General features: G+C 29.3%; 1 protein-coding gene across 3 annotated transcripts in view; it reads right to left on the reverse strand.

The window, feature by feature from the left end:
* conv (convoluted) overlaps window positions 1-20,139 on the reverse strand; it is a gene marked incomplete at its 3' end in the record, with an annotated part of 93,618 nt that overhangs the window by 53,553 nt on the left and 19,926 nt on the right.

The raw sequence follows: 20,139 nt of genomic DNA on the forward strand, positions 1-20,139 counted from the left end.
ACAAAAATAAAATTCAAGATTGTACACCAGCTTTTTAATTTGCATCACATTTTTATTATTCCTCCTCATATGTAAAATAAAATATTACACGGCGATCACTAATACCTTTTTATTATAGAATAGAGAGAACTGAAAAGATTGCTTGTAGTTCCTGTTATCAAAGAAGTGAATCACCACGCCCAAAACCATAGACTATTTGAAAATTTATTTGTGATATATAGCTAACGAAACACTGTATCTAAAACGTTTTGTTGCCCAATTGCATTGGATTTCAATATATATATAGCGTAGTTATAAGTAGTAGAACAATTGTTTTTGTAACATAGTATAATTTATTTAGAAACATGTTAGTAATATTTTCGTTAGTAGTATTGTTATATATTTTCGTTTTTATTAATCTTTAATTTTTTTTTCAATGTTTTCTCTCTTAACACAATATTTTTATTCCTTTAACAAATATAGCATAAACTTTAACTCCAATATAAATAGTAAAAATTTTAAACTCAGCAAGAATATTTCCGAAAAAAATATTTAGTATTCAGGTAATAAATATTTAATCAAAATTAAAAAAAAAAATACTCAAGATATATTTACATAGATACAAGGATATAAATATATGCATACAAGAAAATGAATATATTAAAAAAAAATAACAAATATAAAAAGATTTTTCATTCTTATTTAAGATTGATTTTATTCTTATCCCCTTTTTTCCATGTCTTAGTTTATACTTTATATTTCTTCTTTTTATATGTTATTATTTCCGTTTTCATTAATTGTCTATAACCTTTGATCATTCTTATTTAATTTTAAACGTTTTATTGTACATATTTTCAATTTTTCATTTATGTTTACATCATTTAAGTGTGTGTATGGCTAAAAAAGCCCTGATTAAGCTTACAACGTAAAGCGAAACGTTAGATCAATATAAATAGTTTAATCTCTATTTGAGTTTTTCTTTGACCGCACCTTTTACACACGGTTAATCAGCGATTTTCCAAAAAAAAGTAATAGTTATAAAAATTAATTAAAAAACAAATTTAACCATTTGTGTTTATCTCAGGGAGCCTGTAAAAGTAATATAAATCGGAAACTAGCCGAAATAGATCATGTCTTTTACAAGCTGTAAAAAATTTGGAAATCAACAAAGTTACTCCACAAAAATTTTCGTTTTATGAGTTGATAAAAGTAATTAATTACCTAAGGATAATAATTTCACCGCCATCTAAATGTATTCATTTTTTAAATAAAATTAATTTTTATGATTAATACTTCGAAAATATAACTTTATAAATTTTAGTGCCCATAGGAATACCAAAGTCGGTAGAATAAGGCTCCAAGTAGAAAGTACTGCTAAATCCCAGCCTGAACCCACTTTCCATTAATTAGAGTTGAGCTACCGCGATCAACTAGGAAGCCTCTATACCCAAAAGAAATGCACACGTAACGTATGAAATAGTTGCAATGTGTAGCTTTCACTCTGTGCTCTTGTGGTTTGCATGTTCTTCTTCAATACGCTTTCGACTTAAAATGTTTTTATGACTCGGCTTTATGGTGCTAAATCCTGATAGCAAACCAGTTTCAAAGCTTCAGATTTCATTTTTTTTTTTTTAGAGAAGAATTTTGTGTGGGAAAAGATGCACAGAAAACTACTAAACTACAACTTTCATATAGAAAAGGTAAAAAGCAATATTCGTGAGTATTATAATTATAATTATAATTTGCCCATGCAACCCCGAATCAATTTGTATGGCATGGTATAACTCCAGGATCCCAGCGCTTATAGGTAAAAAAAAAGCTGGCGTAATTAAACTAATAACCGATTAATCATGAACTTTAAATAATCAAATCGAGTAAATAAAATATACTCCTGATCATTTAGTTATAAATAATTGTAAGTAATGTTTATATTAATTAATCTTGATTTGAATTAAATATTCTTTCATATTATCGTTTAGTAATCAGTTAAGGATTTTTTTTCCCTGCAAGGCATGACTATGGGAACAATAAAGTCGCCTTAACATATTTGTTTACTGACTGATCCTTAAGAAACTCAAAAATATGTATTATTATCAATCAAGAAAAAAGTTATCGATAAATAAATAATAAATCAGTTTCGGATATAAAAATAAATAAAACCTTTAACCGGAATTATCTATTCTTCAAAATGATTTCTAGATTCCCACGCCTTTCTTTTTTTTTCCATGAAACATTACCAGTAAAAATGAAAAGAAAGTAGTCTCGTTATCTGTCTGTCATGGTTCAAAGAGCAATCGAAGATGGTTAATCCACGGAACATATCTTTTTCCACGTAGCAGTAATTATATCAACGCGTTTATGAGATATTATTCTGTGTTGATTTTATTTCAGTGTAAGAAGTGAAGAGATAATAATTAAGGAAAAGGTAATTAATAAAAACTAAAAATCAAATGAGGTTAGCTCCGCTTGTGCGATCATTATGCCTTCACGCTTAAACCCACTTTCATATCCGTGCTCATTTCCAGCATTAGAAGTGTATACTAATTAGGGTTTCTCGAGAATATCAGAAAAAAAACCTTCCAGAATGATTTTCAATTTATTTATGTTTCTAATAAAGGAAAGTAAATATTTTTAGACTTGGTTATGGTATCAATAGTAACTTGAAGTAGAGATATAACAGGAATAAAGAAAAATCACTTTAATCATTATAATATTAAATTTCTTTAAACCCGTCTCACTAAGACCCTCCTTTTTTTTACTGTATCCTCTTTTATTATTATATTCGTATAATATATACATATTACAAGAGAATAATATATGCATACCAATGAAATATTGCCTTGTGGCATTATAATGTTATTTGTAGGGTCCGATTAAGATAGTTAAGAACATGTAGCTAACGCCAGTGGATCATTTTTTTTTTAGTACTCTTCTTAAAACGAAAATAAGTTACATATATATAAACAGGTAGTTTTATGTATAACTTTTAAGTTCATAATTCCTTGGGTTGCCTTGTGGCATTTTAAGGTTTGTGGTGGATTGTCCTATATCACTTTTGAAATATTTCCTTAAAACGTGAAGAGGAGAATTTAGATAGTTTAATCGAGCAATATTTAAAACGCGTCTACAATTAAAAAACGACATCTAATTGTCTAATTAATTGATTAATTTTGGACAGTAGTTTATGTTAACAATAACACAAACTACAATAATCGAATTTACTCTCAACAGTTTATTTTAATCCTCTAACATTTCGGCCCTTAGGCCAATATCAAGGAGACAACCTAAAAAATGTTTATTAATAATTTAGGTATGTTAAAAATTATTAGTATTATGTCTGGGGGAGTAATATGGTAAAAATATGAAAACAATTTTTAGGTTGTCTCCTTGATAACGGCCTAAGGGCCGAAAGATTGGAGTGGAACATTTGCAGTTGTGTTTTATTAATAATTAATTTTAAATTTTATTCATGAAAATCTTCAGCGATATTTCTGTTCGAAATCGCCAGAAGATTTGTTTCCCCCCTAATCATTATTGTATAAGGTACTTAGTTATTTATCTGTTTCAACCTCATTAAGGATTTTAATCATGGGATAAAAAGTTTGATTATCGCAATAAAACTAAAGATTACTTCTTTAAATTCAAATTTATTCGTGGGTGTAGATATCTATCATGTTGATAAATACAATATGTAATTATAAATAGATAGTATTTTTTTTTTAATTTTCACCCTTTTATTATTAGTAAGAAAAATATTTTATCCACTATGATTCATATAGGAAAAAAGAATTGTTTTTATATTTTTTTTTTCTGGAATTGGTATTGCCTTAAATTTTATCTTACTTTAAATGATGTAAGATAAAAAAATAATTTTTGTCTGGTTACAATGTAAATCCTCAATAGATGATAGAAAACAATAATAATATTATTTTTCATGAATGATGTAATACTATTTCATTGTTTATGCTTGTTTTATTACTCTTACAAATCCCAGGCGTACTAAATCCTTCTCAGAACACTTCAGGTAAAATCCTTTATCGTACGATATGACTAGTAAAAAAAATTGTTGTTTTCCTTTTTTGTCTCATCCTTTTTTTAATTATCATTGCAATGCATCCTAATAAATTTTTCTATAAGATTAGGTATTGGTAAATAGAATATGTAATTACAAAGTGAAAATAATTTATTTTTTATTTTCATACTCTTGATTTATTATATATTTATATTCCCTTTATTTCGTATTGTAAATAATATTAAATAATAAATTTATTTATTTCTTATTACATACAATAGGGGTATTCATGATCTTTAATGTAATGTTAAACGTTAATGCTAAAAGTGTGTTAAATGAAGAAATATTTCCTTCTTTTACCATGTTAAAACGATATGACACATAGCATGGTTGAGAGTCTGCTACTAGGTATGTTAAACATTCACACAACTTCTACTTTTCACTTACTTAAGGCATTTTGTAATAAATTACTTTAATCAAAACTTATAAGTCAACAATAACACGAAGTTTTGGAAGGAAAGGTATAACTTATAAACAAGTTGCTCAGAAAATCCGCTAGGAGCTCTTAAGCATTTAACATGACTTTAAATAGGGCTGCTCACAATCCTATACTTATAACATTTAACATGGTAAAACATTTTACATTGAACACAATATCATTAATACCACTATCATATGATTCTCAATAAGCTGTTGATAAAAAAAAATATATTATTTTACATCGATCTTCTAGAAGAATAACTTTTAATTTGTTTTTCTGATGTTTCATTGTAGGAATATTCATAATAAAGTCGATATTTATGGACTTCTACAATGAATTGAAGTAGAAACAACATAGAGATAAAAAAATAACACTTTCCTTGCATAAATGAGAGTTTACAATAATTAATACGACAGTGAGATTTCGTTATGATATTATAAAAAAGTTAACATACAATTTTATTTAGAAATTTCGGTTCTAAATCGGCAAAATATTTGTTTAATCCCATAGCATTATTATATTACGTACTTAAATTTCATTGAAGAAGAAATTTTTTAGAGATAACAAAAAGAATATTTTAGGAAACTTTGGTTAATGCAATAAAACCTAACATTATTCGTATAAATTTAATATTTAAATATTTAAGTTTTAATATTTGTATAATGGAATTAAACTTGTTTGTTGATAAATCCAATATTACAAATTGATTGTAATTTATGTTTAATTTCCACACTTTTCTTATTGGCGAAAATATGATATAATTTATCCTGAATTATCAATGAGCATTTGTTTTTGTAATTGCTATCGCCTTGAATTCTTTCTTATTTTGAAAAATACCAAATAATAATTTTGTTTTCTTTTAACAATGTGTATTCTCAACACACATTAAAACAATTAATATTATTTTTAATGAATGATGTAATAATATTACATAATTTATAATACTTTTTCTTGATTTATTACTCTTGCGAATTTTTGGCATACTATATCCTTGAATTTATCGTATTACAGTCATTTATCGTACGATATATTACAAAAACAACAAATTGTTTTCCTTTTTTTAATAGTAAAGGTTTTTTAATATACCACATTTTTTTATTATAATTGAATTTCCTCTTTATAAATTTTACTAATGTCCAAACTTAATTATTTTCCTTTACTTATATAAATAAATCCCACTAAAATTATTTCAATTTCTAAGTACCATTTCATTAGGTGACATTTTTTACCAAAAAAAAAAACCTACATTTCCTGATTTACAATTAGCTTTTACGTCTTCCGACTACAATAACAATTTGATCAATGTCACTAAATGTCAATAACACTTACGATACAATTCAAATTCACATTTCGTCAAAATTAAAAATCACTCACTCTACGATGTTCTATTGTTTGTAAAGATGAACTGACGACACGCCAAGGACAAAGGAATCCATGCCATTGGCACTGTGTATATATGAACCTAGTACAACAAAACAATTCACAAGGAAACATAGCTAAATGTAATTACTTAAAAATTATTAGAAAAGAAAAAAAGAAAAAGTCATAATTTCAAAACGTTTCCATGGGTTTAAACACTTACTCTATTTTTGCCATTTTCTGACTAAGTTAATAAAATATTTACTATGTATTCTCACAGTATACATATTATGAAGTCCTGTATTTACAAAATACAGTATAGAATAGTATAGTATAGTGTAGTATAGTATCTGTATTTACAAAATACAATATAGAATAGTATAGTATAGTGTAGTATAGCATAGTATAGGATAGTATACATTTATCAACTAATATATTATGTATCATATACTACATAATATGATGTAGTACATTTTTTATTATACTGATAGTATAATAAAAAATAACTATACTCCAGGTTTGTGCCAGAACTATGGTTATTTGGATGCACATACTGTATTAGAAATTGGCATGTCTATGCTAACATTAAAATCGAGAAACGTTGCTTAAATAATGTTGTATTATTGATTGATCCTCAAGACCCACAAAAAAATATATACCTACAACAGTTAAGAAAAAAGTTAGAGTATATATATACTGATTACAACTTTTAAACTGAACTTTTACCCTCCTTCTTAGAATTAAATTTTTTTTTAATGTTGGTTACTTTAATCCTTTAATAATTATCAATTTCTAAGTATGTATTTTTTAATCTCTTCTTTTTTGGTGTCTATGTTGAGTCTAAATTACACACACATACAAAGTTTACATAAAAAAAAATGAATTGTTTCCTCCTAGTCACTTGTAGGTGTCAATAGACATAAATGCATCATGGCTATAATTTAAAATACTTTTTTAAAAAAAACATTTTTTCATATAGACAATGAATATCGAATTGAAATAAAATGAGGATTTTATTTTTGGTATCTTTATGTTGCCCCAACTTTCCGATAATTTATTATGCAAATCATTTTTAGTTTATCTTACAGAGGCAATTTCCATGAATTAAAAAAAAAAATAAAATAAAAAAAAAATGTTTACAACTTCATTGAACAATAACACGATCTTGATGATTTTTAGTTTCTAGTAAGAGCTAGTATTCATTAATTAGTTGAAAAAATTCAAGGCTGAGACTAAATACAAATTAAGAAGTCGCGCACGGTTAACTCTTCCTTCGAAAGTTCTAACGGTAACTTGAGCCAATTGTTCAGTATCGGTACCACAGGTCTAAATATAATATATTTTCATATTAAATATAACCTAGTATTACTAATATATAATTTTTTTATAATGGTTTTTATTGTTTAAATAAAATAATTTGTATCAAAGTTAAGTCTCAAAACACTCTTTATTATTTCTTCAAAAGTCAACCTGGCCATTCTCAAGGACATCTAAAATATAAATATACAGGTTACTTATTTAATATATTAATTGTTTGAGAGTGATTTATTTTATTAATAACACGAGCCTCAATGATCCTCTTTTTCTCTCAACTTTTTATTTTAAAAAACCTCCAACGTTTCGAACGTTGAGCCATGTTCAAGGAGACAATCTATAAAATTGTTTTCATAGTATTATTATATTACCTCATCACACAATACTACTGTTTTTAAACGTACCTTAACCGTCGGTGTTATAATACATTAAATTGCCTTTATTGCAGGCTAATTGACCATGTCTCATATCATTAAAAACAATAATAATATTAAATTAATATCAAAACAGTTCAAAAAAATCTTTTTAAAATGATTATTCACTTACAAACCACATAATTTCAATACAAAAACTATTCCACAAAAATTATTTTTCTATTAACCCCATAACAATTTTCTAATTAACACTCATTAAAAAGATTTTTATTATGTTTTCTTTAAAAATCGTATACTTTTACCTTATTTTATTGAAAACACCTAACTAACTTCGTTGATTTCAGTCCAACAGTTGCGCAATGGGCTATATGACAGACCTAACTGAACAAAATTATTTTGTGTAGCCACTGTGTAAACAAGCGTTGCCCAACCTTTTTATAACGCGTGCCACAACCAAGGGTTACCCACATTGCGGTATGACATAGCTATATCCTCCTTCTCAATTACACCCTACCACATTAATAATAATTATTTCTATACAGTAGAAGTACAATTTTTTTTATTGTTATCTACAACTGTATAAAAAGTAATAAAACAAGTAAATTTGCTCTTAGTGATAAAATGACATGATACAAACATGTGGAGAATCTACCCATTGATAGAACTTCAATAACCATTCTTGAAGAGAAGATCTCGAAGCCTTCTTATTTTCAGACGTATCGGAGGATTATCAGGTATAAAAGTAGAAGCCAGGTTAGAAACAAGTGGGTTTGGGTGGTTGGGAAGTTTATCATGGAACGATTGCTATTTGATTCTGGAACATTTAGGTCCTGTCTTGATTTGTAACAAAGTAAGGAGCATTAAGGATTTTACAAAGAATTTTGGAATGTAAACATTGGATTCGGGAGGAATTCGATGGTGTAGTGGAGCCCCTAAGTTCAACTCCGTTCTTCCAGATAGGCCTTATTATAGTCATGTAGATCAGTCTTTTGTAATGCGCTCATTTTTAAAAAACATTTTTTTTCCTTTTGTTAATTTTGAGAATATACCTACATAATGATAGTTAATAAACATTTTTTTTTATTCACAAATTGCATTGTTGATAAATTTTTAACAATGTTTATCTTGAAAAAAATATTTCAAAAATGTTACAGGATCACCAAATGCAAACTTTTTGAACTTCATCAAAATTTGCAATCAAGCCTTTTATTAATGAAAATCGCAATTTTGCTTCTTGGAGAAATTATTTATTTTGGAAGAAACTTGACCCACCCCCCACCATGGTTAGAATAGGTTGGTTACCCCTTCCCCACCCTTATTTGTTGGAAATGACCAAGAAGGAGTCATAAAAAAGAAGAAAAGAAAAGTAATTTCTAAGAAAATTTCAAGATTTATGTAAAAGGAAAGAAATTATCATGGATTCCCTCAAAAGAGAAATTAAGACTTCATTTACTTGGAATTGAAACAGTAACCTTGTAATGTTATAACACGACTTGACTTGTGAAGCTTACGAAAATAAAAATTATAATATAAAATATAGAAAGAAAAAAATTCAATTTAATATCAAATAAGCTACTAATAATTGAATTTGATTTTCTATTATAACTATTCTACTATTCTCTTTCTAGATTTTCTATTATAATTTTTATTTTCATAAGCTTCATTAGTCAAGTCATGTTATAACATTACAAGGTTATTGTTTCAATTCCAAGCAAATGAAGTCTTAATTTCTCTTTTGAGGGAATCCATAATAATTTCTTTACTTTTCTTTTCTTCTGTTTTTATGAGCCCATCCTGATCATTTCCTACAAATGAGGGTGGGGAAGGGATAACCAACCTATTCTAACCATGGTAGGGAGGTCAACTTTCTTCCAAAATAAATAATTTCTTCAAGAAGCAAAATTGCGATTTCCTACATAGGTATTTAACATAAAATATCATCTAACAGATGAAGTAAAAATAAAAATAAAATCTGTACAGGAAGAACCCATGAAGGGTCAGGGGGAAGTACTCCTTCTAGACCAACGGTTGAGCAAGGAAGTGGATTGGTTAGAATCACGCTCAACCGTCAGATTTTTATTCAATTAAGGTCACCCACTTAATGGAAACCAGAGGGGTACAGTGCCTTATCAAAGAGATATCCACTTCCACATCAAAGAGATATATACTCCTCAAAATCATGTATAATTTATCTTAACTGACTTACGATATTCTAGGTAAATCTGTATATCAATAAATAGCGAATCAAATAAATTTAAATTTTATCATGCGATGGTAATGACAATCCATGTGTTGATTGTTCCACAGTAATGATTATCATGGATTGTAATAAGAATTTCAATGCAATATTTATTATACGGTAGTCATCTTTAGAGGTACGAGCTTTAGGAGAACAGGTTCTGAGGAGTAAGAAATGACGGTGACAGATAGATATTATTCAAAAACAACATTTCGAAACAGGTTGACCTTACAAGTTTTATATAAGCGGGGTCATAAAAAAAACTAATTACTGTACATCCTCTATCATTGTTTGATTGAGAAAGTAAAACCAAATTAAGAAACAATTTGTTTTTGGTCTTGATTTTACCACACAGACTACAGACACCAATGATTTGATAACTGCTTCACTTTCCGGTAGCAGAGCGAGAAATAATGCAAAGAAGAGAAAACAGTTTACGACAATGGAGGAAGAATCGTGGCCGTTTTAAGATTTTACACACCAGGAAGATGCCTGGGACCAACCTTTCTCACAAATGTCTTTATCCTATTTTGTAACGGGCCGGGACCTCATGGAAGTTCCTTCCTTCGTGATCTGCCAATGGGAATGTCCCTATTATTGTAAGTATTGGTAAAAGTGCATACGAATGCAACGGTAATATTTGGAAATGATTGCAATAACAAGTACAATAATACTGTCACGTTCCTATCTTGAAACTGCAATGGAAAAAAATCAAATAATATCTTGTGTATGATTTGACTTCATAAAAATACGAGTGAATTATTTTAATACTTAGGTATATCGGTTTGTTTATATTATTATTATGTAAGTATAAAAATACTGCAACGAAAAACGAAATACATAACGTGCGTACCTGAGGTATCAATTAAAAGAATGGTACATTTGAATGAAATAAATTCGTGGAAAAATGTTTAATATAACAAAAAATAAAACAATAAATCAGTAAACAGATTCAACACATAATTTTATTCCAATGCGATTATAAATTAATGACAAATTCAATTATATCAGTGGCATGTTTATCTAGTGTTGGAATTAAATATATCATTCTAGTTTATTCATCATCATCATCATCATCATCATAGTCATTCCCTCTTCTACCGCTGTACGGTGTGAGGATACTCTCTTCTCCTACTCCAATCCATTCCATGCTTCCTGAAGCCTCCCTTACTCTTCTAGTTTATTATAAAAATAAAAATAAAAGTCAGTCATTCATCAGTGAACATTTTATCCAGCCAAAATCTAAATTTATTTCCAAAATTTAATTTTTACAATTTTTGCAATATATATATAATCTATTACTTGATATATACAATAAGTAAGAATGCTTTGAGTTATACAATGCGATACAGACTTTTTTAGAATCTACTTATTGATAGAACCCCAATAACGTTTCTAGAGTAGAAGATTTCGAGGCCATCTTCTTTTCAGAGGTCTAGGAGGATTGTCAAGTAATGAAGGAGAAATTTCGGTGGTGAGAAAATTTACAATGGATGGATTGGTATCCGGACCTGATCAAATCGGAAACATTAAGGTCCCGATGGATAACTTGATTTGTGTCAAAGCGAGGAGCATTAGGGATTTTACGAAGGAATTTGGATTTTAAGCATTGGATATGAATCAAACAAGATGGTTTAGTGGAGCCTCAAACACTATTCCGTATGCCCAGATAAGCCTTATGATAGCCATGTAGATCAGTCTTTTGTAATGGATTGGAAGTTTAGACCGTTTGTCTAGTAAGAGTGAATCGAGGAGCAATTTCCTGTCCTTTCAGTCTTGTATGAGAATTCCAAGCAAGTCGTTTACCCAGATGTAGTCCTAGATACTAGATCTATTCGACAGAAACAAGTGGAATATTATTAAAAGATACTAGTCATAGGTTTACAACAAAAGGTAAAGGTGATTCAATAGAATTTATAGAAATTTATTTTAATTCTCCAGTTATGACACCATTCTTTAAAGGTGATGATGTGAAATTGGAGGGTTTGGTATAAACAATAGTGAGAACAGGATTTTAACAGGATACAGGATAGTTAGGATGGCTTGGGATATCAACTATACAAACTATATAAAGGATAGGATCAATGATACTACCCTGAGGTACACCAGTAGACTGAGGAAAGAGGGGTGAATAAGCGTTGTGATTTAATTAGAATGATCGGTCAGTGACAGAAACTGATAATGAGAAAGTATGTAGAGGGTAGGAATTTACCTATCTTGTTTAGCAGTCCCGGGTGCCAGACTCGATCAAACAGAATTTTATTAAATTCAAAATAAGAATATTCACATGAATTATCTATTAGTCAAATCAGACTACCGATATTGTCAAAAGAAAATAAGAACAGGAAAAAAAGATTAAACTAATATGTAATGCAGGTTAAATTTATAGCTTAAACTATTTGAATGTCAGCTAAAAGTAACAGTTAAAAAGTACTGTTACTTTATTCGAAATAATGTTTTATTTCTCAAGACGTAAATTTATGTTTTGTCATTGTAGAGGCATAAAACGTTCTAGTAAAAAATCATTTTTTAAATTTTTAAATAAATATAATTTTTTTTAAATTTATTTATTTAATGTGATTTACAACTGTACAAGTAATAAATACAATAAGTAAATATGTTATATGTTTCATTTACACTTGAAAATCTTGGGAAGGAACCACCCATTGGTGGTACTTCAAGCATTAATTTAAATTAGAAGGTCCCGTGGCCATCTTCATTTCAGACGCCTCGGAGAATCATCAGGGATCGTTAAGGATGAAAGATTAAGAATTAATGGGTTAGGATGGGTAAGGAGTTTTGAATGAAAAGACGCATATCTGTTTTGGGCCAAATCTGTAACGAATGGGATGTTCAGGTCTTTGTGGATGAGTTTAAATATAATTTTAAAACTGTTAAATTGTAAAACGAAGGACTGATTAATACGATTTTGACTGTTACTTAGTGTTGGCCAATATATGATCTGTAAATCAGTCGTCTCGAGCTTCGCCTGCCTTGTTAGTAGTTAAACGATATTGTAGTTGAAATGAAGGACTAACTACTAATCAGAATTGGGCTAAAATTAGCTATGAATGAAACTAATAGCTAAATTGCCATGGTTACAACCCTTATTCATGAATGAACTATTGATATATAAATATCGTATCCATGACAATATTAGCTATTTGTTTCAACTATAGCCTCTAGCCCATGACTAGTTCTCTTCAACAGCTTAAGTCAACTTTTTTTTTTTAAGTTAAGTTTCTACTCTGATATTTTTTTCGAAAATAAAAAGAAATGATAGTGCTGTTTTTAAAAAGTTATTTTTCGAAGTAACGTCATAAACAACTAGAAAAAAACAACTTTATAATAACATAGGCCTATTCTTAGTATTGCTTTAATAAGAAACTGCTTCTATAGAACTATTGTTCAAGACAAGAAATATTTATGAATAACATTGGTTTCAACAGAAGAAGGTACATTTATTTTTTAATATAACTAAACAATGGTAACTCATATTTGTAATCCATTCATTGCTTCACAAAGAACCAATTGTTTAAGATATAAAATGTGTTCTTGCCGTTAAACATAAAATGGAAAAACTAATAACTGTTATTAATCAAATAACTCTTTTAATTGTACAATAGACATGACACGTTCTCCTTTATGAACTAAAAATATTACATCACCTGATCGGTGGCCTTGTTTATTTTCGCTTCAAATCATGTTAACAAAGGCTTGGCCATTAGCGGTTCTTTATCACCGAAACCAATTTTTAGTGCAAATAAATTAGTCGATTTGTTAAAAATATAATGAACCTAACTGCGCACCCGTTTTGCTTTTAAATGGCGAACTAGGACACAACAAATAGCTTCTGTTAATTACTAAGATTGCAGACAGTCGGAATTGGGCCCAAAGATGTTAAACATAAAACTAAGTACTTGATTTTATGGCCACGGATAGGATTTCGAGTTCGTTAATAAAAAATTTCGAGAGATGATGTCCATTGTAGACATAGTACAAGAGCACGATGGAATAAAAGTCGGTTGTCTCACCCCAATTTTTTATTACTTTAACGAAAAATGCGTGTGATAAGTTGTCAAGATGAGGTGTAGAAAGTTGACCGTAGATTACTGAATGAAGAAGATGGTCGAGGGTGGGGGGGGGGCTGCGCAAAGAACAACATAAATAAACAAAAAAATATTTATTTTTGAAGACGTTTCGACCTGAGTTTCAGGTCTTCATCACGGTGTCAAGCGGAGAGGTTGGCTAAAACTGTCAAAGTTGTCAAAATTTATGTCTGTCAAGTTAGGGGATACAAAATGTTAGAAAAATTACTTTACTATTACTTATTTATTTATAAATATTACAATATGCTACAACCTTGGGCAATGAGTGATAAATTAACACATCCATATCAAAATTAAAATAAATAAATTGAATAAAATAAGTAAATAAATAAATAAGATGAACATAATCGAACTATGTACATGAAGAAATAATAAATAAATAAAATGAAGATATCACTTTAGGATATAGCAAAATAAATTTGCACAATATTTACACTCTGGACCTGAGGAACCCCGAGCCCACTCCATCCCCCATGCAAGAGGGGTAGAGCAGGGCCATACGAGATCCCAACTCAATATAATAAAATGAGCTCTAACAGAACTGTGTACGTTAAATAGTTGTTGAGATTACAGTTTTATAAAAAGCAATATTTCATGAAATTTATACTGAAACATCAGTAAATAGTGAATTTATTGAGGGAAATCTTTATCTGAGGAAACATGGGAAGTATAGATGTCTATTAGAACTCAAACAGAAGCTAGTTTAATGAGCTATAATGTAGTTTATGACGTTTATCTTCATAGAAGTGGTAGGTTTCTTAAACCACAGTTCTGGCAACAAATGGAACATCGAGGTCCTGATGGATGATTTTATTTTTTATAAAATGAGAAGCATTAAGTATTTTACAAAGAATTTTAGACTGTAAGAATTGGATACGATCTTTCCAATCCCGTACTACCAGGTCCCATTTATCCTACATCTACCCTCCACCTCACCGAACTGCTGCGTTTGAAAATCATTTTTTACCTGAGCTGTGTATCACTAGAACTCCATTCCCTCCATCATACCTCACTACATAAAACACTTCTATTTAACTACTTTTTACTTCACCAATCTAATCCAATATTATAATAGTACAGATATTTTGTAACTGGCTTTTTGTTTTGTTTTTTATGTATTTAGTCAGTTAGTTTTTTTGTCTTCTTTGTATTTAAAATTATTTATATACAATTTTAATATAAGTTATAATTAAGTGTGGCCACACTGATTTTAGCCAATATATGTTATTTTTAAATTAAAATTGTAATTGTATTAAAGGGACCGAGTCCCAGAACAATAAACTATTTTTCATTTCATTTAATATAAGATGTGATTGCCTCAAACTACGCCTAGAGAACCTCTGACCACTGACCTCGGCCTACCACATTCAGGACAAGCGCCACCAATTGACTTCTGACCCAACTATTCCAGTCCTCGTGCCTGCTTTTGTTTTGTATCTTTATTAAAACATTTCATCTTAAGTATCTTTATTAAGTCAAATACCGAACATGGGGTGCATTTTATGACAAATATTAATTGGCCTTACGTTAATAACTTTTTCAAGTATCTGTTTGTTGAAAGCGTGGTTATATCTCTCAATTATATAAAAAAGTTTCTAGTGATAACTGTGTAATATTTTATTTTACTACTATTATATATTTTAATATTTACTAAAAATGCCTACATAATATTTTTTTTAAAATTTTTATTGGAATTTTCAATTGTACATACATTCAGTAAATTTGATCTCTGTTATAGTGGAGTGATACAGGCATGTAGAGAAACTACCATTGGTAGCACTCTAATGATGTTTTTACATTAGCAGGTCTCGTGATCATCTTATTTTCAGGCACCTCGGAGAATTACCAAGAATAGAAGAGGAAACAAAGTTAAAACTAGTGGGCTTGGTTGGTTAGGGAGTTTATAATAGAAGAAATGATATCTGATGGATAATATGGAACATTAAGGTCTTTATGTATGATTTTATTTTGACAAAGTAAGGAGCATTGAGAATTTCACGAAGGATTTTGGATTGTTGTCCAGATTGGCCTTATTACAGTCATGTAGATAAGTCTTTTCTAATGGAAGTTTAGACCGTTTGTCTAGTAATTGTTGTAATAGTTGGAATCGACCTGCAGTATCCTGTCTTATCAGTCTTGTGTGAGCATTTCAGGTTAGTCGTTTGTCCACATGGCCTACATAATATGTGAATAATAGGCAATTGTTCGAATAGTCTTCGTATGTTATGTATATAGTAACCCAAAGCAGTTGGACGGCACTTGAATAAAATTCTCTCTTCTCTTATCACCGTGTAAAATATTATTTTTATTTTAATGTGTAATATTCAGTATTATTAGTGTAATATTCAGAAAAAAAAAGTTTAATTAAGTTAAAAATTTTTATTTTAACTTATTTAATCCCTTAACTTTTTTTTTTTTTTTTTTCACGGAACGGCCTTAAAGACCACGGGAATATCATTACTATTGGCTTCTCACTTGTTTTTGTTTTTTCATCTCCTTCCATTTTTCCCTCGTTACCTCTGCGTGCCTTTGTTTTCTTTCCACGCGACACCCTTTTTCGAATTTCTCCTTTCCACAAGAACCTTGATTTTCTTTACTCTTTTCCTATATCTTTCTCCGTCCTGGTCCGTTATTACCTAGTCTTTCCGTTTCTTCATTCATAGCCTGGATGTATCCTCCTGATGTATTCCTTTAACTTATTTATTCATTAAATTATTTTTTTAACTTATTTATTCATATAAGAATTTCTTGTAACTAACTTTTTTTTTTTTTAATCTATATAATAATTGTTTTTTGAATTTATTTGTTTGTTTGTGAACTGATCTACTGCTGTGACTATTATATCTTTAGTTTTATTTTACATTGCTATCTAATGATAACTACGCTCAATTTGATTTAGGAAAAAAAAATTGTTGTTATATCATGTGGATTGATTGGTATGCTGTATATTGTAGCAACTAGTCTATTTGGGCAGCATGGCTAAATAAAGCATTTCTCTCTTATACCAGTTGTATAATTTGTAAAATGTCGTTAGGGGTGGGGGTTTATTAGGGTTAGGGTTTTATCCTAATAAAACTTTAGGATTTTAGAGTCAATAGAGGGCACAAAAAATCGACACAAGTATTTTGGAACGTGAATATAGACAGTTCAAATAGAATTCGTTTTTCAGTGATAACTTGTGCAAATAAAAAACCGATCTCAAACAGCATTCCCTGTTTTGTTACGTAGATAAAAATTTTCCATTTTTGTCAGCGTTAGTCGTGCTATATTTTATATTGAAAGTAGTTTGCTTTCTTTTAACATAAATTATAGCACAGGCTATATTTTTACACTTTATTTCCATATAAACTTTCTCTTTTACAAAACCTGTTTAATTTAGTGCTGGTAAAGTAGTGATCGAAACCTTTCTAGGATATTACTCAGAGCATAAATTCTGAATCATTAGTACGATTAAATTAATTTTCTAGTCAAACATTTAGTGGAAAGTAGAATATTTGTATGTTTAAAATATTTAATGTTAGTTAATTTTAATTATCATTATATAATTGGATAAAACACAATCGAGTTTCCATCTTTTTTTTAATTAGAAAACAATTTTAACTAATTAATTTTTCTAGCCATATTGATTGCCAATGAAGGCAATAATTTCATTAAAAATTGTTTTATTCTAAATAATCTCAAAGCTTCTTATGTATTACAATATTTTTCATAATTATTTGTTATATAATAACATAAAATTATTTATATCTAAAAATAATTATTTCCTTATTTTCATACATGGAAAATTCAAAAGAAAAGAATTTTTTTTTCAAGTTTAGAAAAAACAGTACATTCTTTGAAAGGTCATTCTTCTATTGAAAGGAAATGGACGACCTTTCAGACTTATGTTAATATAGTGCGAATAGGCGACATACATTAGCATTCCTCGCCTCATGTCACAGTATTTGAAATAAAACTTTAGATCTCAATTAAATTTTAAAAAATTTTATATGTAACAATAAAAGTAAATAGTATTTGAGTTTGGGAACATTGCGTGGTTAGCAATAGACCGCTAAATGCTTAGTAATAGTTTCCGAAATAAGCGATACGCTTACGACAGAGATTCCTTTTCCAAATTTAGAACTGTCATCTATCAGCATTTGGTCTGATACTAATATAGTGTTGTATCCTGATATATCGACACGTTTAGAAAGCTGTGCTAAACAAAAAAAAGTATAAACATATTTATATGTTTATATAATGGTTCAGAACAGTAAGAAAAACAGTAGATAAAAATGCATAGCAGAGTTAATTTATTAAAATGCATTGGAGAGTAGTTACGGAAAAACCATTATTTTGGTTAATTATAAAATATTGATTGAGTGCTTATAATTTACATTTATTTATAATAATAATAATAATAAAAGCTATACGAACCCGAAGATTCGATGCCTATACCACCATTTCAGTGATTCCTCTCCAAACTCATACTAAACCAGTCTTCACTAATCTAACGCAATCCTCCCATCTATGTTTCAGTCTATCACTCGGACGTTTACCCGTCGGTTCAGTGTTTCTTAAAATTTTAGGGATTCCTTTCTTGCTGAGTTCCACAACCTCACACACATCTTATTGGCCACAATGCCATATCCTGAATTATATTTGCCATGTGCAGTTCCCTCAGTTTAGCGTTGTATAGCCTTCTATATTCTCTGGTTAAATCATCCTATTTCGGTTCGAATATTTTGTGTAATAATTTATTTTCAAAAACTTTGAGGAGCTGTTCTCGGTGTCTTCCCTAAGTGTAAGATACCACGTTTCGCATCCGTAAAGAAAGAGGGAAGGATTATATTATATTATATTTTTATAAATTCTTTAATTCTTTAAACTTTTATACTCATTTATTCTATTTTAGTCTTTGTATGCAATTCTCACTACGTATGACGATGATACATGTCTATTGTCAGTGAACAATGATTCTTACATAGAATCTCAAACCCTACAATCCCACATCACCACACTTGAAAATTAAAATTAATTCCAATAAATCCCTCCACATCACATTTACCCTTCGTCGTAAACCCATGACCTCTTGCCCTATAGTATCCTTTAATAATATAATTATCCTTTAATAAATATAATTATTCCTGTCGAACAGATCCGTTACTTAGGACAACATTTGGACCAACGACTGACATTGAATCCTCATACAAGACTGAAAAGACAGGAAACTGCTCGCCGATTTCGACTATTACAACACTTACTAGACAAACGGTCTAAACTTCCAAATATTGATCTACATGACTATTATAAGGCCTATCTGGACATACGGAGTTGAGCTCCATCAATTTCCTCCCGAATCTAATCCTTACAGCCAAAATCCTTCCTAAAATCTTTAATGCTCCTTATTTTGTCACGAATCAAGTCTTCCATCAGGACCTCAATAACTCATATGTTGCCGATTTGGCCAGAACCAGATACCATTCCTTCCATGATAAACTTCTCAACCACCCAAATCCACTTGTTTCCAACCTGGCTTCTCCTTCATTACCTAATAATCCTCCTAGGCGTCTGAAAAGAAGACTTCTCTAGAAATGTTATTAGAGTTCTATCAATGGGTAGAAGGTTATCCACATAACTGTAACTAATTTTTAAAACAATGAATTGTCACTATTAAATCTTTAATGATTTAAACAATTAAGGAGAGGAAATTAGAGGTCATAAATTTATTTTGTTTTAAGTTTTGTTCGACTATTTTTTGGAAGGACTTTTGAACCTCTTTGGTATTTTCTAAAACTCTAACTTAACAATTTTGCCCACTAAATACCCCCTTAAATAAGAATGCGTTCAGTCTCTCTTTTTTTTTTTTTTTTTTTGATCTGATAGATTTATTTATTGATAGATATTACAATCTGCCACACAGTTGTGGGCAATAGGTAATAGTGATGAATGATCTCATACATACTAAAAGCGTTCAGTCTCAAATTTGAAAATAATCATACTATTCTAGAAAATGCTCCTTTATATTTTTAAAAAGAAATTTATTATGTTAGTTCGTCTAAAACAAAATTTATAAAAGATATTTTCGTATAATATGATAGAATATTGAGCAAATAAATATTAGAATATTTCTAAACTCCGTATGCCCTTCGTGGCATATTTGATCTAGCAATACTTCTCGACTTTGTAGGATAGCCGCATCCATACAACCTGCTATGCAAATATTCTTTTTAATTAAACTAATCTGAATTATATATATATATATATATATATCACTTACTAGACAAACGGTC

This window comes from Halyomorpha halys, unplaced genomic scaffold (genome assembly GCF_000696795.3).
Source record: "Halyomorpha halys isolate HHAL.00 unplaced genomic scaffold, Hhal_1.1 Scaffold992.1, whole genome shotgun sequence".
Lineage (NCBI taxonomy): Eukaryota > Metazoa > Arthropoda > Insecta > Hemiptera > Pentatomidae > Halyomorpha > Halyomorpha halys.